The sequence below is a fragment of the Macaca mulatta genome, chromosome 11 (genome assembly GCF_049350105.2).
Source record: "Macaca mulatta isolate MMU2019108-1 chromosome 11, T2T-MMU8v2.0, whole genome shotgun sequence".
NCBI lineage: Eukaryota > Metazoa > Chordata > Mammalia > Primates > Cercopithecidae > Macaca > Macaca mulatta.
Window position 1 is genome coordinate 20,875,478 of NC_133416.1, and position 24,118 is coordinate 20,899,595.

The window sequence follows — 24,118 nt, forward strand, 5'->3', positions numbered from 1 at the left end:
CTTTCTTGTAAATTATTTTTTACTTATAAACATAGAGAAATTGAGAGGGAATTGTTTTGAATAAGGATTTAAAGTGTAGCAGAAATACCGACACAAGGGTAGATAGATACCATGTGACTGAATGAGTCTGTGAAAAGATTTCTTGAAGTTGAGAGTTATTTATAAATGAAACAAAATTTGTAATTAGGCCAATCCATTTAGTGATTTCTCATATTTTGTACTCACAGAGAACTCATTGGCTAAATAACTTGAATGCTCGTAGTTTGTCCTTTCTTACACAATATATCCTTGAATTTAAAGTCTTTATCATCAAGATCTTGACTTTGAATTTTTCATCACTACAACCTTGAATTTAATTTCAAGTCTTCAACATGATGACCTTGAATTTAAAGTCTTCAACACTATGACCTTTATCATATTATTCATAGAGGCATCATTTTGAAGTGTAGTATGTAAAAGTATTTATGGGTTGTTTATTAACAAAAAAATTCTTCACAATGTCTCATGTGGTTTAAAATCACTATTTCTGTTTTATTTCTCCATTATATACTTGACTATCTAACTTTGTGATAAGTGACATGAATTTTGTGTTAGGATTAAGTATGTTTTCCTGAAACATTGGGTTTTTTGTGATTATATAATTGAGAGTTAAGAATAAAATCCTTCTAATGTTAAAAACTCACATATTAAAAACAAATTTTGGTTCCAATCCTGTTTTTTAAAAAAACAATTTCTCCTATCATCACTTACACTTGATCCTATTGAACATAATGTTCTTTGCATGCTGTTCTTTGCATGCTGTTCTTCCTACTTTTCTTTGTATTATTAACCTTGTTGATTCAATTTTAATTTAATAGGACAAAGTTTTAGCAATTATAAGTTTCAATGACCTAAGGATAAAATTAGATCTATGTTTTACTCTCATGAGTGTATGACAGGCATCATTTAGTTGCTTGATTGATAGTTAAGACCACTAAATAACAGGAAAACAGCAAGTCAATATCATTTGGAGTGTCATATTTTTCTGCTTCAAGAAATGTTACTCATAATGAGATCACTCTTCTCATGAAAATCACTCAAGAAGTCATAGCAAAGAAGAAACACAAGGAAGTTGGTCAGAGACTGTTTGATGCTTGTTTTCATTTTAAATGCCTAATTTAAAAACCAGAACAATTCCTCTAGCATGTTACTATAATAAAACATGAAATACATTGACTGGCATGAGGCCCTCCCATGAATAGACTCTTATTAAAGCTCTGAATGAAGGCTTGCTTTCTTCAGTTTTTCACAAAGCTACTTTGGTGCAAAGGAAAGTTAAGTGGATATACTTTGTGGTGTTCTGCTGTCATACTAAATGTAGGACTCCATTAAACTCAATGTTTAATTCCCTTAAAACTTTACTGTTTTTTGCATGCATTATTAAAATGTAGGCATATTTAAAAAGTAACATAGCCAGATAACAATTTTTATTTTAATATCTGAACAAAAATATAAAAGCATATAAAGTATAAAATATAAAAAAGACAATGTTTTAGGTGGGCACGGTGGCTCACGCCTGTAATCCCAGCACTTTGGGAGGACAAGGCGGGTGGATCACTTGAGGTCAGGAGTTCGAGACCAGTCTGGCAAACATGGTGAAACCCTATCTCTACTAAAAATACAAAAATTAGCCGGGCCTGGTGGCGGCCTGTAATCTCAGCTACTCGGGAGGCTGAGGCAGGAGAATTGATGGAACCCGGGAGGCAGAGGTTGCAGTGAGCCGAGATCGTGCCATTGCACTCTAGCCTGGGCTGACAATGGCAAGACTCTGCCTTAAAAAATAAAAATAAAAAAAAGACAAGGTTTTAAAAAATATTTAAAAATATAATAAAATATTAAAGACGTCTTCTAATTGACTAATGATTATTCAAATACTTGCACCACCTCAGTAAGTTCTTCATCTGCTAAAGTTGTATGAAAAGTGATCATTTGAAAGGCAACAATGGGTGCACACAAAGTGGTAAATCAATGCCATACTTGCAAATCCATGTAAATACAAATACGTCATTGTTTCCAAAAAGGTTGGAAGGGAAGTTTTTTTGTGTATAATTCTCATCCTTATGAAAAAAAAAGTCAAGCCCATTTTTCCTATCAGTGATTCAAGAAGAAACTGAGAAGGAATAGAAAATAATATATATTATAAATGGACTGTTTTGAGAGCTTTGTTTGTAAGAATATGAAAAAAGAGAAATAAGAACAAGGAAGGAGTTTTCTTTAACTTTTAAGTTCAGAGGCACACGTGTAGGTTTGTTACATAGGTAAACATGTGTCATGGGGGTTTATTGTGCAGATTATTTCATCATCCAGGTATTAAGCCTATTACCTATTAGTTATTGTTCCTGATCCTCTAAGAGAGAAGATTTTAAAAATGCCTACAACCCCTTAAAACAAATCAAAATTAAGAATCAGGCAACATGCACTAAGCATAAAATAATATTAATTATATTTAAAATATATCAGAGTCAAAAAAAATAGCTCAAGCCTAGCATCATATTTAGGGAGTGATTGCTTCCATGCAAAATGTTTGTGTTAAAACTTTAAAGATGCAGCTCGCATCTCACAATTCATGAAAAAAAAATACTCAAAATATCTTTCCTTAAAAAGAATGCCTTATTTATGTTTTAAAAAACTAGAAACCCATCAGTCATGAGTTTAATGAGATTTTTTTCACATGGATGAATTACTGCTTCCTAAGATTCACCATATTCAACACTGAACTAAATATCCTGTCTTGCTCACCCAGGTCTTGAAGTCTTCCTTGTTTCTCACTAACTTGACCAATTGTTCACCAAGTCCTATAACTCTATGTATCCTCAACAGCGCTCCCTGCTCCACAACTTCCACCTGCCACTATCACTAATCAGAAAGTTGCCTCACCAGATATTGAGCTATGAATAAGTAAAATTGGAATGAAAACCATCTTGACTACTTGGCATCACTGTGGATAGCCTTTCTGAAAGGAGAAATTGACTTAGGCTCACAGTGAGTCTCTTCCACTGGAAGAGTGAATGTAGGATGAATAGCCCCTATCTTCCAAGGCAAGTGAGTTAACTAGAAGCTTTGTGTTGGAATTTAAAAGCTTTACCTCACAGTTTGCATCCTAAAAAGGTGGCTATAAATGGGAACCATAACATTTGGAGCTTATGCCCAGGAGGCCCCTCCTCCATTGTGTAATAATTAATTACAAAAGCTTAAATGTGGTGCCCCTTTCCATTTGGAATAGGAAACATTTTAACCACCAGTGAAGTACTGAGTTGAGTGGTGGCCCCAAAGAAGATATGTCTGCAGCCTAACCTCAGAAACCTGTGACTTGTGAATGTGACCATATGGAGAAAAAGGGTCTTTGATGATAGAATTAAATGAACGATCTTGAGATTAGATCCCCCTGGATCATCAGGGTGAGCCCTGAATCCAACGCCAAGTGACTTAATGAGAGGCAGAAGAGGAGAAGACACACACAGAGAGAAGGTTCTGAAAAGGGAGGCATTGACTGGACTGATGCAACCCCAAGCCAAGGAATGCCTATAGCTACCATGAGCTGGAAGAGGCAAGGAAAGTTCCCCCCTGGAGCCTTGGGAGAGAGCACAGCCTTGCTTTCACACTGATTTTGGACTCTGGGCCTCCAGAACTATGAGAATACATTTCTATGATCACCAGTTTGTGTTAACTTGTTATGGCAGCCACAGGAAAATAATATACAGACTTTATGAAGGCCTGGGATGTCACATCATCCAGGAAGCTTTCCTGATCCTCTCCCAGCCACCACCTGGGATTGAGTATTGCTTCCACATCATGTCCCACAGCATACTGTTCACGACTCTGCCGGACATCATATCACACTCCCTTGACACCCCTGCTGCCTTGTCCCCTCCCCCTCTTAGTCCACAGAGTAGCTCAAGACAGCAATCATGTCACCCCATCCATGTACCAATCCAGCACAGTGTCTGAAACTCACTAGATACCCAAAAAATGTTTTAAAAAGTATGAATCCACAGAAATGTCTGTAAGGCCATCCATATTTTCACACACAGTACTGGAAATTCCACGGTACTCAGGGAATATGAAATCAGGCACTGTCAAAGGCACTGCTGTGCGCCTCTACCTGGCTGCTGCACCCACTCCCGTCTGCTGCAGTGACGGCTAACTGAATACAGCCCCTTCTCTGCAGAATGAGCCTCTGATTCCATAGCCCCCTGGCCTACGAAGTGGGAAAATCTCTAAGATATAAATTACATTCCAGAGCCTCCCCATAAATCAGATCAAGGTTAGACTTGACCCGAGATCTCATCCTTGTTAATTCCTTTCTCTTCCCTATAATTCTGCTGTTACTCCCTCACAGAATTTTTCCTAAAGAGCACTCCTTCAGTAAATCCCAAACAGTGAAATTCTGTCTCACGCCGTTCCAGAGAACCTGACTTACAGTAAGTATTTATTATGGAAGATAAAGAATTCAAATATGTGTTTTTAGAAATTGGAGCATCAGTATGCTATGGGTTATATCGTAGGTAGAACAGCAGTATTGCAGTCTTTCCCACTCCTCCTACTAAGTCTGATTGAACAGACTCCAAGAGAGAACCAATTGGAATGAAAAACTCGCCTGTAGGAAGCCATTTTACAACACAACTCCTTTATAAAGTGTCACTTAAGGCGCATAATGCAAAAATCTCTTCAAAGTGTTCCTTTCAAAGTATGGGGATAACCTGAGATGAAGCTCCCATTTGCAAGCTCTATCAGTGTAAGGATCTTTTGTTCTGCTTTATTCACTGATATATCACACGTGCCTAGAACAGTACTTGGCACTTTATAGACATTCAATAATTTACTATTCAATGTATGAATAGGATTAAGTTTCCTGGACCCAGCTGTGCACATGCATACTTATGTCAATAGGGGGCGGAGGAGAGCTGCTTCAGAGGTCAACTAAGAACTGGCCTGGCTAAAGCAATTCCAGGAGACTGACCTGATCAGAAATGAGGCAATGGAGAGGGGCCGGGCGCGGTGGGCTCAGGCCTGTAATCCCAGCACTTCGGGAGGCCGAGATGGTCGGATAGAGCGAGACTCCATCTCAAAAAAAAAAAAAAAAAAAAAAAGAAAGAAAAAAGAAACGAGGCAATGGATATGGATATCACTAGTGAAACCAAAACTGGAGAGGAGGGAGAATGTGAGCAGAAGTCCAGGACTAACCAAGTCAGGAGTTAGGGCCTAAGAACAAGTTGATGGAGCAGCATCTTCTGTACCAGTTGAGAAAACCACGAAATGAATTAAGCCAATGTTGTCTCTGGTACAGGGTATTAAATGACCATATCCTGTGACTTTCATATGCTATCCATAAAACTGAGATGATCCAAAAATCTGTCCATTTATTTTTTAAAAACAATCCTCCCTACACTTTTTTTATCTAAAATTTTGGGGCAATTTCTCAAGTCACAGATGACTTTAAATAAAGCAAGAAGATGTGGAAATTTGGTATCCCGTGATTCGAAGTCACAGTTGTCTCTCTCACCCCCTCTCCACAATACGTATCCCCTGATGCCTGAAATTCTCTCATTTGCAAGTCACTCCTTGAGGTTAAGTATTGCTCTCTTCCAGCAGTTCTCTTCTAATATGAAAACATATATATATTCTGAACCTAATGCTTATGGGAATTAGTTTATCATTTGTTCATTAATGTGACAAACATTTTGGACACTGTTGAACTATTAATGATAAAACAAAGGATGATCCTTGCCTTAAAGAAGCTCAAGAGCAAACATATTAGCATCCAGGCAGGAGGAAAGAGCCCACTGGCCACGTGGCAGGGACAGAGCAGAGAGAGGAAACTCAACAAATTTTGTCCACTTTACAGTTTTGCCTATGACCTGTTCCAAATAAAAGCAGGGAGGCAAGGCTGGACATCCAGTGAATAAAAAAGTCTGCGTGCTCCCATTCTGTCAGTTTTAAATACTGATAAAGGCTTACAAATGAATACACAAAGGAGGTAAATGCTCTCTTTTTCTGCTTTGATGTCTGGAACACTCCCTGAAGCAAGGGGAAAGAGCTGTACTTCAGGGAAGTCGGAAGTCTTGCAGAGCAATAGAGCACACATGATACAGAATCGATAGGGGGCTTTAAAGCCTCAGCCCTTTACCTCTGAGAATCATTATTTTGCAACTAATTTATCTTTTTACCTTTACAATGTAATAAATAATGAATTATTGCTTCATTTTTTGTAAGGGAAAGATATGTCTCACTGACTTTTAATATTGATCTGCTGTAATCATCTTTCCACCCTGTTGTTCTCATAAATTTATACACAGGATAGAATCCCTACTTTCAGCAACTTGCTTAAACCAAAAGTAACTGTTCTCTATCCCAACCAACCTGAAGAAAAAGAGGCAGATAGTGGTAACAAGGTTTCCTTTGTACACAATAATCTGTAAAATCCATCAGCATAGTTTTCCAGTTAAGGCATAATACAGGCACAGTTGTTTTTGTTTGTTCTATTTCTATTTTATGCAATAGAGGTTTTATATAGTTCCTTTAATAAAAAGATTTTTAAAATACCATACAATCTTTAAATTAATTTGGTGTCATTTAAGCCCTATTACTGCTATTAAATACTTATGAAAATAGAATCTTATACAAACTTCTACCACAAATCAAAGCAAAAGCCAAGAAAAGAGCTGCATTGTCAATGTATCACTGGTTTTAAGGGAGGAGACTACCCCTCATATTGTCTTACACCCAATTTCTGCCTCCAAAGAAAGAAGAAGTAAAAACTAAAAGGCAGAAATGAAATCCACAGGCAGACAGCCCGGCGCCGTGCCCTGGGCCTGGTAGTTAAAGATTGACCCCTGACCTAACTGCTTATGTTATCTATAGATTCCAGACATTGTATGGAAAAGCATTGTAAAAATCCCCGTCCTGTCCTGTTCGATTCTGATTACTGGTGCATGCAGCCCCCAGTCATATACACCCTGCTTGCTCAATCGATCACAACCCTCTTATGTGGACTCCCTTAAAGTTGTGAGCCCTTAAAAGGGACAGGAGTAGCTCACTTGGGGAGCTCGGCTCTTGAGACAGGAGTCTTGCCAATGCTCCCAGCCGAATAAACCCCTTCCTTCTTTAACTCGGTGTCTGAGGAGTTTTGTCTGCAGCTCATCCTGCTACAGTTTAAATCATTTTTCCCTCAAAATCTTCTATTTTGTTAAGAAAAAGTGAAGAGTTATGGAAATGAACATTATATATATACATAATGAACTCAAATGTTGAAACTTGGACCCACCCAGGCCTTTGGGAACTGAGCTTCCTAATCCACTGTCCAGCAATTTTTCATTACAATAACCACATCCAATTACATCATTGCTTCCTTAGATAGTAATCTGGTTTCCCTATAATAATGTTAGTCCCCTACTGTCATAGTTTATACTAGGGATTTGGGTTAAGTCCTTGAAAAGCAGTATTATAGTGTTTAATTATTTGTTATTTCTCAATCAGACTGACTTTGCTCTAGCCAACAAAAAATATGGTTGACAAAAAGGCATTCTGTTTAGAAATTATTCTTGTCTTCTAATAATATTTGAATTTGGCATCCAAAAGGAATACACTAACAGATACTCATAGAGTTACAGTATTTTGAAGTCAAATGGAACTTGAAGGATCATCTGCTATCCCAGAAAGGGATCTCAACATGTTAAGTGATTTTTCCAATGACAATCATCTAGCTGATTAAAGAATTGAAATTAAAATACGTTTATGGTATCTCATGCTGAATTCATATTTCTTTCTAATTCAACATCTACTTTCAAAAAGTATAATTTGAAGAATTCATGAAATGTTTATTTTTTCTATCAACAATTAGGAACTCATTCAAGTACTGAAGATGTGACTTCTTTTTTAACTTAAGAGCAAAACTGAAAAGAAAACGATGTTGCAAATTGAGATATTTAAAAGCTCAAAATTGTTGCCCTTAGTTGTTGGCATGACTCACAAGTGCTGTCAATTGTAAATGTTAATGAGTAGTTATATATGAGAGGCCCACTAACATTGTATCCTTGAAGGAGCTTTGAAGCAGATAGTAGATTGTTTCCAGAATCTTTCTTTTATAGTGTCTAATTGACATTTAAAATATTAAGTGTGGCTGGGCATGGTGGCTCACGCCTATAATCCCAGCACTTTGGGAGGCCAAGCTGGGTGGATTATGAGGTCAGGGGTTCAAGACTAGCCTGACCACATGGTGAAACCCCGTCTCTACTAAAAATACAAAAATTAGTCAGGCGTGGTGGAAGGTGCCTGTAATCCTAGCTACTCGGGAGACTGAGGCAGGAGAATCACTTGAACCCAGGAGGCAGAGGTTGCAATGAACTGAGATCATGCCACTGTACTCCAGCCTGGGTGACAGAGCTAGATTCCATCTCAAAAAAAATAAAAATAAAAATAAAACATTAAGTGTGCTCTTTTAGTTTTAGTATTAAACCATGAGTGATGATACCAATAACTGAGTAATCTACTTAATAGACTCACTTTGTACTCATTTTTCAGCACCTATTTCATAAAACCAAGACTTTCTCAGTTTTCTCAAAAATACTATTTAATTAAGCAACTACCAATTATGCTAATACAATTAAGTCACCCATTTCATCAAGTTAAATGAGTTAGAAAATAAATCCCTCTAGGATGAGAAAGAACATGACAATAATCAAATGTAGGCAAATGAGTCTTTGGTTTCTGTCCAACTAAAAATACACAGTAAGCAGTAGGGTACAGGCCTGAAGGACAGGGAAAAGATCTGAGATGGTGACAGAAAATTGAATGTCACCAGCTCGTTGATGGGACTTACTCAGAATCCTTTCATCTCATGGCTCAGTCATTCCCTATCCTCATCCATCAGTGCTGCAATAACAGAATATCTGAGAAATAAACAACAGAAATTGTCTCTCTTAGTTCTGGAGGCTGAAAAATCCAAGATCAAGACGCTGGCAGGTTTGGTGTCTGGTAAGGGCCCAATCTCTGCTTCCAATATTGCTTCCAATATTGCACCTTGAACACTGCATCTTCCAGAGGAAAGGACTGTTGTTCCTCACGTTGTAGAAGAGTGAAGAAAAGCAAACCCACTTTTGCAAGACTTTTTTATAATGGCATGAACCAATTCATGAGTGAATGGATCCTGAACATCTTCCATTAGACCCCCACCTCTCAATACTGTTGCATTGGGGATTAAGTTTCCAGCTCATGAATTTTTAAAGGGAACACATTAAAACCATCACATCATCTAAATTTAGAACTCTCAAATATATTCCCTGACCCAAATAAGATAGAATCATAGCATATAATCATAGAATCATAGCATCATGTTGGAGATACTTTTAGATGCTTCTAGCAGACATCACTTTTGTCTATATTCCATAGGCCAGAAGTCAGTAATAATGCCCCACTTAACTGCAAGGTGGCAAAGAAAAGTTGTCCATGTATGTATATATACAGAAGCAAAATGAAGTTTAATTTGGTAAACCCATAGCAGTTTCTGCCATACAGGTAAAAGAGCACAGATTATTCAAGAAATCTGTCCATAAAGTGGTAGAGGAATAGAACATGAAAGAAAGGCCAATATCCGCCTTTCCATATATTAGTTGGCTTTCTTTTCAAAAACCAAAATTAACCTTAACAGACAAAAAAAAGACTACTAGCTAACTACTCCAGTAAGAATCATCATTTTAATAGACATCCTCTAAAAATGTCTTTAGCTTTTGTCCAAAAATTTTACAAATAATTCCAAGATATTTAACCTATGGGTATATTTTATAACCATTTTTTTTTTCTGGAGGACTCATTATTAAGATATTTATGTAACTATGGTATATGACTGGCATCTCAGCTCAAGAAGTTCAAAATTGAATTCAATATTCCTCCCCTCTACCCTTTCAATTCTTTCACCCACCATTCCCAAACTTTTAAAAATACAAAATGCCCTAGTTTACAGCCATTACTAAGATATCCAACACAGAAAATCTAGAAGACATTATTCTTACCCAATAATCTCTATTTACTTATTTCTTAAGTCTTGATTCTTTTTTTCTCATAAATTCGTCTTTAATTTGCCCTTTCCTTTCTACTTTATAGCTAGCACCTTTGGTATCATCTACTTGGAGTGTCACTACCGCTTCCAGGCTGTTTTCCTTCACTTTTGTTCTTGCCTATCCCCAGTCCATCCATCCTCCACACTGCTCTCAGAATAATCTACACATGTAACAACTTGATCCCAAACTCATAAAGTGGGCTTCAGGTCATGGGTAACCTCCAGCTGGTTAGCATAATTTCTTAATTCCAGTTTCCTCTTATGACAGAGTTTAGAATTAGACTATGAGATCCATGTTAAGAGAGAATGGATTTTCTCTCTCAACATGACTTGGCAATGGAGCGTCATAGTTTCCACTTTGCCTATCTCCCATCCCATCTTGTAAGCCTTTCTACATCCAAATATGATTTTTTTTATTATTCTCAAGTAATTACTCAAATTCTCAAATCTTTCATGCCCTGATGACTTTGCACACAGTTTTCCAACTTCTTGAAATGCAGTTGTGCCCTTGTCTCTCTCTATAGAATCCTTTAGGACTCAGCTCGAGATTTTATCCTCTTTGAAGATGTCTCCGACCTTAGCTCCCTTGTACACATCTACAATACAGTTCTTAACGTACTTCATACTCTACTTCACCGTTTCCCTTCCTTCACTTGAAGATACTTCTTCACATGAAGATACTTAGAGCTGCAAGTAACAAAAACAAAAACAAAAACAAATAAACCCTGATTCAACTGGTTTGCAGTGATATGAAGAATTAATTATTTTATCTCACATAACAAGAAGCTCTTCAGTGGAGTGGTTCCAAAATTTATTATTGCAGCGGCTCACTGATTATGTCACAATCAAATTTCTTTCCATCTTTCTGCTGTGCCATCCTCAGCGCGTTGACTTAGTCTACTTCACATCATTGTTACAAGAAGATTAACATGGTGGGTCTCACATCCATACGTGATTCCATGCAGCAAGAGTAAAGGGAATGTCTCTTCCTCAGTTAGAAAATTTTTCCATAAACCCCAAAGCTGAGTTAACTTCTCATATTATTTGCCAGAATTGGGTCCCTTATCATGAACCCATCACATGACCAGTTGGCAGTCTGATGACTCAGCTTACATGATTGGTTTAGCATATTCAGAATTTATCTCTAAATTGGTCATCTTCCTTTAAGGTTTTTGATATCTGAATAAAAGCAGATTCTTTTTGCAGACATGAAGGGGAGAGTAGATTTGGTATAGACCAACCCTATGTTTCTCCTCTGCACTGTAAGGACAAAACTTAACCATCCATCCATAACATAGAACATTGCACACAGTATACAATTCATTCAATACCTATCGAACGAATAAAAATAATCACACCACATCATACATGTGTATGGCCTAGAGGTTAATTTACCTTGACTACTATCCTTAAAACAGCAGGCAATCAGAACAAGTCATATTACAAAAGATGTATTTTTCTCATTTAAAAAAAAATGGACTGTCTAGGTCTCTGGAATTGGGTGAAGTTGAGTTAAATGATGTACAGAATAATCTGACGTTCTGAATAAAGGTTTTTGAAACAATATCAAGTGTTACATTGATCCCATTCATAGTGTGAGTTGTTTTATACTGATTTAAAAATGATGTTTATTAAACCCTGATTGAATGTAAGACTGCATCCAGTTATTTGGCCAAAAAAAAAAAAAAAGTGTTTTCTGGGGATGCCTTGCTAAGCAACCACTTACCATCTTTTAAAATACAATTTTCTACATTGAGAGTCTCTATGAGTGTTGGGGAATTACTAAATAGTTTCTGATTTTTTCTGACTTCTCTATTCTCCACTTTCATTTTGTTTTCCGGGGCTGTGAAGGTTCAGAGTTCTTCGTATTTTGTATTAATTAATGGATAAGACTTTTATTTTCAGGCTCCATCTTAATTTTGTGTATCTTTGTTCATGAAAAGATTGCTCCTTGAAAATGTTGAATGGGGATTTTTGTTACTTTTCTTCTAATTCAATTTTACACTTCATTTGTATACAATTAATATTTATAAGAAAATGACAGTTACTTTCTTGTTTCTTGTCTAAAGAACTTCATATGTGTTGCTTTTATTGTAACAAAACCAAGACTTGGATATTTCAATCAAATACTTGTTACATTTAATAATTTAGAATTCTTGTACTTGCTTTGGTATGTATGATTTATTTTTGACCATTGAAAAATGAACAGCTTCCACAGATAGTGACTTGTCTTCAGACTTGACAGTCGACCTGATACACTAACCACTCTTGACAGAATGTCAGATAATTGGGTTATCTTGCTTGGGTTTAGTTATCTGAAGTTGTTAAAGGGAAGAACCCTAATGTACATGTCACTTTCCTTGTTAAATTGGGCACTGGGCACATATGTTTCTGAGAGAGCTGTAAATGTCATTAATTTACCAAAATGGTGAAACTTCTGTTTTCTTCCAACCAAAATTTATGATTATTTTAAAAGAAGCTGCTGCTCAGTAAACTGTTGACATAAATTGATTGATGATGCTGAAAATCACACAAGACAGTCTAGATAATCAATTACGAGATATTGTAGGGACAGCTGCATAAGTAGACTGGTAGACTTTGGTGAACAGAAGCAAGAAACTGCCCAGGAAGCATATTGAGGAAAGAGAGTTTTATGTTAGTCATTCATTCTTTAATTCAAGTATCTATTATCCCAGTTTTTGTTGACTGCCTACTATGCACATAATATATAGCTCTTGTGGAGGAGATAGAAAATATAAACAAGTTATAATAAACATGGATCAAGGAATGTATATTTTTTAAGTCTTCTAGATATTTCAGGCAGCTACCACAAACACTAGAGTCATTTTCCCAACCCTTTTGTCTCAATAAATTAATTTTAAACATTTTATTTAGTGATTTTCAAGTCTTCCTTGACTAGATTGTAAACCTGAATTCAATGTATTTATCAACAATTATTTATTCTTGGACATAATTGTGTCAAGTGTCTACAGACCCCTTTCCAGGATCAAGAAATTTCAAGAACAGAATTGGTGATCAGACAGTGACTTGGATAATCTTCTGGAAATTTTTACTATTCTTTCTCTGCTATAAAGAAAGGAATACTAAGGTTTAAGGTTAAACTGTAGACTCTAGTGTGGCTCTGACTGAGAGAGTGTTGCTAAGAATTCTAATCATCTAACTTTTCTGCTTTGACTACTCCTTCTTGTCGTGACAAGATTGTCTTATGGTAGACATAGTATAGTTAATGCTAGATGCTATGGTAGTCATTTCAAATATTACTTCATTAATTGACAACAATTCTTTAGTCTCCATTTCTCTGAAAAATATGAATACTCAGAAAGGCTAGGTATACAGAGCTACTAAGAAGAAGAGCTAACATCTGATCCTGTGCTTTATACAATAGTACCCATCAATCTACTTACATATTATGAAAGCTATAAAAATAACAATAAAAGATAGAATAATGTAATAGAGGAGAACAAGATTTGGAGAAAAACATACTTGAAGAAAAATTTCAACTCAGGCCTCTCCTAAGCTGGGTGGTCCTTGAAAAATTATTCAGCCTCCCTGATCATCAATTTTATTACCTATACAAGAAATACAATTGTGCTTAACACATTTATTATTAAACATATATATGATATATAATATGTATATGTATTTATACCTTCGAGAGTATGTTTTTGGAGTCATTTAGAAAGGATAAGAAGTATCGCCAAAGTTTCAGTTCCCAAAGTTATATCACAGATTACTAATTACATGGAATTTGGATCTCAGATTCCTGATATTTGACTCCTGACTCCTACCATTGCATTGCTCTTCTTGTCTTATCCTAACTGCATATTTAAAATTTAAGTTTAATAATAGAGTTTGAGGCTGGGTGCGGTGGCTCATGCCTGTAATCCCAGCACTTTGGGAGACTGAGGTGGGCGGATCACGAAGGAGATCAAGACCATGGTGAAACCTCATCTCTACTAAAAACACAAAAAATTAGCCAGGTGTGGTGGTGGGCGCCTTTAATCCCAGCTACTCAGGAGGCTGAGGCAGGAGAATGGTGTGAACCCAGGAGGCGGAGCTTGCAGTGAGCTGAGATTGCGCCACTGCACTCCAGCCTGGGCGACAGAGCAAGACTCCGTCTCAAAATAACAATAATAATAATAATAATAATAGAGTTTGAAATGAGTAAAAGGAGTAATAGAAAAATCATTGTATAAACAAACTAGTTTCTGGACCTGTTGAGAAAAGTTTTTGAAACATTCTAAGTGTCAGAACAAGTTGGAAATATATATGTCATTTAGTGTGAGAGAAATTTAACATACAGAGAAATCTAGCAAAATTCACAGATCGCCAGTTGATACACATTTATGCATTTCAATAACCAATACGTATTTCACTCATCTGTCTGCTAGTATAATACAGATCAAGAAAGTACAAGTAAAAGTCTTCATCAATTTCTTAGTTCTTTTAAAGGGTTATTTAATGTATTAACCCTATTACATTGACTTTACTATTCACGCTAAAATAGAGTTGAGTGTTAGAAACTCCAGCTCTGACTTCTTCAGGTTCATCAGACCACTCCACAATTTGACTTCCTTTCCCACCAACTTTCTGAGTCACTCATGTATGTATCTGGGGTAATTTCTTTTCTCACTCTCTGTATATAACAAATCACTTGTGAAATGTCTCATGAATCAATACCCTTTCTTTATCTGACATCATTTCCTTACTGCTAGTGCTATATTTTTTTACTTTGTCTTCCTAATTCAAGTCTCTATCCATACCGTATCATTATCCATATTGCTTTAAAACTAAACAATGATTTTTCAATGTCTATAGTACAAAGATCAAATTTATTAATCACATACCATGTATAATGAATCACGGGACACGTTTTATTTTATTATTAACTGATTCCAAAGCAATGAGTTTGTGTTTCACATATGAAAATATTGTTATCCTCTTTAACTCATAAAGTAATAGTTAATAGTTTAGGATCTACCTCACTGTACCTGAATACAAACCTGTTTCTACTATTTATTAGGTTTCTCACTTTAAGCAAGATACTTAATTTTTATAAGACTCATTTTTCTCAGGCATTAAAAATTAGAATAATAATATTTACTTTCAGAAGGTTGTCATAAGAATTAATGCACTATGGGGCCACAGTGTTGGACAGCCGTGTGAATTCAACCAGGAGTTATGCAGCCTTATATCTGTAAGAGCTATGAGAGTTATAATCCTGTCCCATAGGAAGAACTTGTTCACCCAAAAAACCAAAATTTATTGAGCACCTTCCATGAGTTAAGCCATATTGTAGTCTTCAGGGATACAGCAATGAATAAAAGAGACAAAAAACCCAGTCCTTCCTTATGTAGCTTTTAAGAGAAATAAAACCCATACTTGTAAGGCATTGATAAGTACGAGGAAGAAAAATAAAACAAATAGGAAACATAAAAAGTACAAGGGTCAGGTAGTTGCAATTTTGAGCTGGGGAAGCAAGAAAAGGCCTTATTAAAAAGGTTACATTTGAAAAAGACCTCAGTGAAGTGAGAGTGAACCACCTACGTATCTGAAGAAAGAGGATGCCAGGAAGAAGTAATAGCATGGGCGAAGGCATTAAGGTGTCTATTTAGGGTGCTGGGAAGACAACAATGGGGCCAAGGTGGCTGGGTTAACTTGAATGAGGGGAAGACTAGTAGTAGATGAGGTTACAGGGGGAAAGAGTAAGGGTAGGGGCAGGTTATATAAAAATTTCTAGGCATTATTAGAATATCAGCTTTAATCCAAATGATTAGAGGGCTCTGAGAAGATGAAAGGCATAATTTGGCTTATATTATCAAGAGATCAATTTTGACCTATTAAAGTGTGAAGTAACTATTGAACATCATTATCTGGGCTAGAACTAAAAATGAGAAAATTATCAACATATAGGTAAGGTTTAAAACCATATTAACAGAGAAGGTCATAGGCGAATGATACAAATAGAAAAGAAAAGAAGTCCAAATATTTAGTGGTAATGTCAACATTTAAAAAAATCAAAGAGATAAAGTAGAACCAAAAAAGAAAACTGAAGAGAAGCAGTCAGAGATATAAAAGATAAACCAAGTGAGCATGGAATTCTGTAACACTATATAAAGCATCAAAAGAGAGATGTGATCACCTGTGTCAAATGCTACTGGTAGGTCAAGTAAAATTGAGATCTGATTAGCACCATAGAGGTCATTGGAGGTCATCCAAAAAGCACTTTCAATTGAGTAGAGGTAAAACCTGATGGGAATATATTCAAGAGTGAAAAGGAAAGCTATCAAAAACAATTATTTTAGGAGTTTTGCTAGGGAAGGGAAGAGAGAAATGTGGCAATGGCTGAAGAGGGACATGTTATACGAAAAGAGTTTTGCTTCTTTGCTTTTACAATTGGAAAAATTGCTTTTTAAATATACTGGTGGGAAAAATCAAATAGGGCAACATTGATGGACAAAAGAAAGAGTTTCTGGTGCAAAATCCTTGAGTAATGATAGGGTGTGATATATGTAGCACAGGAAGATTGGTACACGAAGTTCATACATAGTAAGAGGAGAAAATGAAGAGTGGATTGGAAGAGGTGTGTGGGTGCATGTGGTGGTAGTTGCCTGTAGAGTGAAGGAAGCAAAGTCATCTTTTCATGACTGTGTCTGGGCCTCTTTATTTTCGGTATGCAACAAACTAAAAATCGCTTAAAGTAATAGAGAAGTCTAAGATTTCCCAATGAGACAACAAAGGACAAACCAGCAAAGCAGATGATAAAAAGATAAAAGTGGGAGTACAATGTGCTATAGACAGAAGTGCATCCTGGAGACTCAAGTGTCAAGTGCAGCATTGTGGATCATTCTACTTAAACTTCTTATTTAACTCTTCTTAAAGCTTTGTTTTCTTTTAATTCCCTACGTCTATCTGTATCTTTTTCTTATTCAAATGAAGCTGTAAAAATATGAAACTTTCAAAATAAAATTTTAATTCGGTAGTGAGGCTGAATACTAGTTTCTATCAAGGGGATGAAAATATTGACCAATATTAGCAGCATTTATAATCTGTACTATAGTAATGTAGGAGTATGCAATTAGAATTTAATATACAATATATTTTGCATAAATGATATTTAAATGAAAGATATATTAATATGAATAATCACTATAGCTTTTCTTTAACTGACAGTATTAACCCCAAAACTATGAGAAATAACTCTATTAACCTCACCCAGACAGTGAATGTCCTCACTGATTGTGGAATACCATAAAATATGCACTGGACCAATTTCACAAACATAAATATTATTGTCTGTCCTCAAAATGTTTATGTTCTTTCTTAAAAGACTAAGAAAAACATAAATAAGCAATCAAATCTGAAAAGAACATTTATAAAGTAATCTTGCAACAATGGGACGATAATGACAATAGCCCTTAAGGAAAGAAAAATAAAACTATATTTCGATTTGGATGAGATTAGTTGAGGTGAATTCTTAGAAGAGGGGTTTTGAAACAGCGTTTTGAGGAGATGATAGATAAGAGTAAAGTGAAAAGATTCCGAGAATGAACTCGTACAAATATAGAGAGGCTGAAAGGAGAAAGCAGTAGCCACACTATGTTTCTAAAGCAGGACTTATTGTAAAGATGAATGTGAGAAAGAGTTCCAAGTCATAACATTATAATTCTTCAGATATTAACAACATTTATAATTGGCTAAAATATTTAAGAGTACGCCTTTTAAAATGATTAGAAAACTATTCATCTTTTTGTGCATACATTTTTATATAGACTTGAGTTAGATCTGAATCATTCAGTTTACAAGTTCTTCTGTATGGTCAATATCCTACTTTTATTTATTTATTTTTGAGACGGATTCTCGCTGTCCTGGCCCAGGCTGGAGTGCAATGATGCAATCTCGGCTCACTGCACTCTCCACCTCCCAGGTTCAGGCAATTCTCCTGCCTCAGCCTCCCAAGTAGCTGGGATTACAGGCACCTGCCACCACGCCTGGCTAAGTTTTTGTATTTTTAGTAGAGACAGTTTCCCCATTTTAGCCAGTTTGATCTCAAACTCCGGACCTCAGGTGATCCACCTACCTCAGCCACCCAAAGGGCTGGGATTACAGGCATGACCACCATGCCCAGCCTAATATCCTATATTTTATTCCAGAATGATTACCTGGAACCTAAACTGATCTTACAAATTAAGAAATAGAATTAGCATTCAGAAAGCAAAAGAGTACCTACTCTGTACATGGTGCTGTCTGTGTGTGTGCTTGTGAGTGTATGTATGTGTGTATATTTATGTATATATAATTTTTCATAAGTAATAAAAAATCAGTATATTTATTCAATTTTGAGACTTTCATTCAATGTGATGTGAATGTATTGTACTTTTATTTCATAGGCTATTATGGCTTTAAAAAGTTTTTTCATTTTACAGCACATAGGAAATGAAAAATCACTTCTTTTGTTATATCTTTGTTTACAGGAACTTCTGAAAAGTAAAATGTGTACCCTTTTATTTCTGTAATCACTGAAAAATCCTTCTATATGTATCAGAAGAAATGTTATTAAAAAGTGAAAATTTTGGTTAAAAAACCAAAGAGAACAACTGAATGGGACCGAATGAACAGAAAATTATTTCATGGTAAAAGTGATACCATGTTAATAAGAAAATGGACACTTGCTAAATCTAAATGAATACTAAAGTCTATCTCTGATCTCTTACCCTTCACTAATTTTAATAATTGTTGTATATGCCATGTCTAATCATTTAGACATTAGAAAGAATCTCTAGAAACTGAATTGCCAAAATATTTATAGAAAGCACCTCAGAGTGTGATGACCTTCTCCTTGACACCCAAGAATTATTAACACAGTTGCCACTTCAACATTCCCAATTCATAAAGCATTATATAACTATGCAAATACTCCAGGCCTGACTCATGCTGTCATGTGTGTTGAGTGTATTTCATCTGGCAAGAAACAAATATTAGCTTTCTTCTTGTCCATCAGAGAGTGCCAAGGCACTATTCTATTACAAAATAAATATATAAACAAATCAATGAATATTAAAATTCCCATTCCAGTAAAATCTATATACCTCTTGTCCTCCAAACACACTATAAGCCATCTCCCCTCTATAATATTATGTTTGGCATTCAGTGCCTCTTCCTGGAATGGCCACCCCTGTCTTTACCTCCTGGGGCTTTAGTAGTCTTATCAGTAGTATGAAGTCTCACTTGAACAACTCCAATCTTGAGAATTTCCAACTCTGCTGAAATTCTGTACCATATTTTGTCTTTATCAATTGTTTGGTATTTATGTTTTTAGTCTTACATGTATGTTTGCATCTTACAAATTCTCACACTTAGCCTAATGTATTTAGTAAATATTACCAGTATTTTTATTGAATTGGAGCTGCAAAATCAGGCAGACCACAAACTCAGTGGTGGTTTTGACCTTTCCTTGCTGAATGATCTGAAATTCCCTGAACTTCAGTTTCCATAGTGTAGAATGTGGATAATAGTAACTATTAGGATATAGTTACTATTTAGTAACTATATCCAGTCAATAAATGGTGGTGGTGCTGTTGCTGCTGATGACAATGACAAATAACGATATCAACAATTACTAATTTTTTTCTTTCATTCTTTTCCTTCAGTGTGCTTGAACTGATTTGACCTTTTATCTAACATAACCTGGATACTTTTATTTATTCTTTGTATTGAAAATATTTCTGAGTCCCTTTGTTTCACCCAAACCCAAAGAATCCATTCAAGTTATGTCCTAAGTTTGATATGTTCATATGCATTCTCTATCACAGTGGATGCTTTTGTATAATTTTAGTACAATCATGTTCATTTTTTGTCCTTACCCATAATTAAAACTATGTGATACTTGCTAAAATAGAACACTGCCAAATAATATTAATGAAGACTGCCAAATAATATTAATGATGCAGAATAGAAAGACCAGAAATATACCTTATTATATTCAAGAATTTCTATTTTTTCAAAAAATTTTAAGTCAATGGAGGCAAGATCAATTATTTAATAAATGGTGTTTGGATGGCCAGCTGAGGGGAAAATAAAATGGGTCCGAAGCTAGCACAAGCCACTAGAATGTACCAGATATTCAAAAATTAGAAAAGAGAAAGAGAGAAACAATGAAAATATCAAAAGAAAAAAAAATCAGAGACTTTTTTATATTAGGAAAATACTTTTTAATAGATCAGTTTTGCATATCAAATCTTTTCAGTGGTGAGGAACTAATTTCTTTAATTAACACAGAACCCCTACAAACCCATAAAAATGGTTGAAGAATATAAGCAAATAATTCCATTAAAAATATATACTGTATATGGTTCTTAAACACAAGAATTGGTATTCAACTTGAATTATAAAATATAATCATATACTGCTTTCACCTATCAGATTGGCAAAAATTTAAAAAAAAAATTGGTGGCAGCCTACTAGTGAAACTGTGGGGAAACAGAATTGCAAATTGAAGATGGAAGTTTAATTGTTAAAATGTTATGGATGATTGTTTATCAGTTATCTTTTACATTTTAAAATACATGTATTTTCACAAAGCAATTTTCCTTTTAAATACTAATTACAGATTTACTAAGATAGGTGCAAAATGATGTATGTATGATAATATTCATGGTAGTTTTGGTTGTAAAAAAGTGAAAACAAATACTCATCAATGTAGAATTGGTAAAAATATTTTGTTATACTCATCCAAATAAAATCTTATTTACTTTAGAAAGCACTCTACATGCTAACTTTAAGCCAGCCCAAGATGTATTATTACATTTCAAAAGCAATATGCAGTCTGTGTGTATAACATTCTACTATTCATGTAAAAGAAATATTTATTACTTACCTTGAGTGCAATTGCATAGAACATCTCTGAATGGATACAAAAGAAACTAGGTACAATGTTTTAACGAGGGGAAAATGGGCACAGAGAGAGGAGGACGGGAGACTTAATTTTCATTGTCGTCTCATTTGCATCTTTCAGATTTTGTAACCTAGATACATTGCCTATTTAAAAGAGTAAGAAAAGTAGATAATTTTTGAAAACCCTATAATTAGCCATGTTTTGAGAGCAACAGCAACAGACTGTATAATCTCCCCATATCTTTTTATATAAACACAGAATTTAGACCCTGCCAATCTGCCACTTAATTATTTTAATCATATGGGAGGGAAGGAACTTAAGATGATCTTGCCAGATGTCTTCTGTTTGCCTCTTAAGACCCACTCCACAGTTTCCCTGCCCCTGCCCTGGAGGTTAACCTCCATGGACAATGTCCGGAGTCTCTCTTGCCCCTGGCTTTTGTTTGGATAAGCCAATTGGCAGTCCCAGCAGGAGATTACAGGAAAAAAAGAGAGTTCAGAGTAGGTATTCTCTGCTTCCCTATCTGTGGGACTCTCCTTCAGTTGACTGTGTCTTCCCTTCTCTTTTCATGGCGGCTGACTCATTCCTGAAGTGCCACACGTCAGGCCTGAGTGTTAACAGTATCACCTATGTACCCAATGTACCACCTATAACGTGTACCACCAATGTACAACCTATACCATGTGATTTTTCTCCCTGCAACCTTTTTTAACAGTCCCATTAAACCTTCCTGAAGTTGTCTGCATAGTGATCATTTTCTGTTTAGACCCTGTTACAGTGGAGGAAGTAGCTATTGTTGTTGTTGTTTGGCTATAATTAATATAGGAATGAATAAAAGTGAATATTTAATTATTGGCATGAACCATGTACAAAAGCATAGTTAGGTGTTTTATATTAACTTCAAGAGAATATGTATGTCAAAATAGAGCCTTTATTCAAAATGAAGGGCACTCCGTTTTGTCTACTTCTGTATATATACAGTCTACTGGTTTCAAAGGCCTTTTTCCTTCACTTTTTTCTTCTTTTAAATTTGATTGCTAGGCATCTTACTATTTAATGGCACACGTACTATAAAATAGAGAGTAGAAAAGAGTCCAGTGAAATTCTTTTATTTAGAAGAGATGAAAATATATTGATATTTCCTTCTAGGTGGTGGTGATCTTACAGTTCTGTTTCTTCCCACTGCTCCATGCTACTTCACCTTTGTTCAAAGGTTGAATACAGATATTGAACTAAATATTGTAATAACTTCCTCGTTATTAATATAAGGGTACTCATGGTACCCCTGGATTTGGTTCCTGTGTAGGATGATCACGTTTTACTCAGGGTCACGTGATATTATGAACCACGCGTGGCAATTCCACAACATGCAGCAATTGGCAGTGACCCTTTTTGCTTGTGCCCAGTCAGGTAGATTTGTGTTATTTTGAATGGCAGAATCACTACAAGACTTTTTAATAAATAGGAAGTAACCATGACAGATTTTTGTCTAGACAGATGTTCAGGGTTATCTTGTGACAGAATACTCAAACAAGTTGTCAAACTTAAGAATGATTTGTGCATTTTCTTTTTGAAATAAAAATTTCAAATTTGCAGCCTTTCTTGTGATGTCTGGTGAGTTGCCACTTGGCGTATATCCTATTAACACACAGACACATGCACTTCATGTCAGGTGCCCCTTCAAGATAAAGGTAATTTTTCACAATAATGGAAAAGCAAATATTATTTGTTTTAAAAATGTTACAAGGGAGTATTCTGAAAATGTTATGTTTGTTTGGATATGTTTTCATAACTACCTGGATTTGTTAACAGAAAATATGTAAAAGCTGAAAAAAATCTTTTATTTGTGTACTTTTAAAACTTGGAGACAAAATTTTCTATTCTGTCATAAAATCTTCCAAATAACGAATTTATAAGTATAAAGGTGCAACAGCTTCCACTGGCATGTAAGGACAACTGATAGCTATTGAGTAATATTGAACTGTTAAGTAAAATTGTTTAAAATATTTGCTTAACTGTTGGATGGTATTATTTAAAAGTGTTATCATTGAGAATGTGATAACATTAATGCAGATTCTGGGGGATTTCCTGCAATTAGGTCTCTGCATCTTTGTGATGGCTTCTTCCCGGCAATGAAGCTAAGGAAATCAAATATTGGAATGAGACCTCAGTAATGTAAAATGTAAACTAAGGTCCTAAAATGTAACGGAAAATATTCAATAACACAACTCTCACTAAGTAGTATTAATTAATAATAATCGTTAGATAGAGTAAAAAGTGCTTTTTTGATTAAAACATACAATAAAATTATTTTTGAATAGTATTTCCTCTCTTTTATTCTTTTAAATTTGATCTCAGTTTGTGTATGTTTTGTAATGGAATATATTAGTATGAAAGAATATACTTATAATTCATTTGTTTTTATTATATATGTTTAATATACACACAATGATGTTTTAATATACATAGTGAAATGATTACTACAGTCAAGCAAATTAACATATTAATCATCTCACATAGTTACAGTCCATTTTGGGATAAGAGCACTTAAAATCTACGTGTTTAAAATGATCAATATAAAATACAGTGTTATTAACTATAGTCCTCATGTTGTACATTAGATATCTAGACTTTTGCATCATATACAACTGCACCTCTGTTCCCTTTGACCTACATTGCCCCATTTCTTCTCCCTGGCCACATCCCACAACCACCATGTTATGTATTGTACTTTCTTTTAGATCCCACATAAAAGTAAAATTGGGCAGTATTTTTCTTTCTGTGTCTGGCTTATTTCATGTAATATCCTTTAAGTTATCCATGTTGTAGAAAATGGCAAGATTTCCTTTTATAAGCCTGAATAATATTTTATATAATTATATATATAATGAAATATTGTTACAAATTGAAAACATCTCTCATATATATATATTATATACACACAGATATATAACTGTGGTGGATATATATATGTATATATGTATATATATGTGTGTGTGTATATATATGTATATATATCCACCACAATTTATTTATCCATCCTTCCCAACCATTGATGGACACTTAAGTTGTTTTTATTTCTTGGCTATTATGAATAAGGCTGCAATGAA

General features: G+C 35.1%; 1 protein-coding gene across 9 annotated transcripts in view; it reads left to right on the plus strand.

The window, feature by feature from the left end:
* Positions 1–24,118, plus strand: part of PIK3C2G (phosphatidylinositol-4-phosphate 3-kinase catalytic subunit type 2 gamma) — a 423,460-nt gene that overhangs the window by 186,418 nt on the left and 212,924 nt on the right. The gene's annotated exons all lie outside the window — the stretch shown is intronic.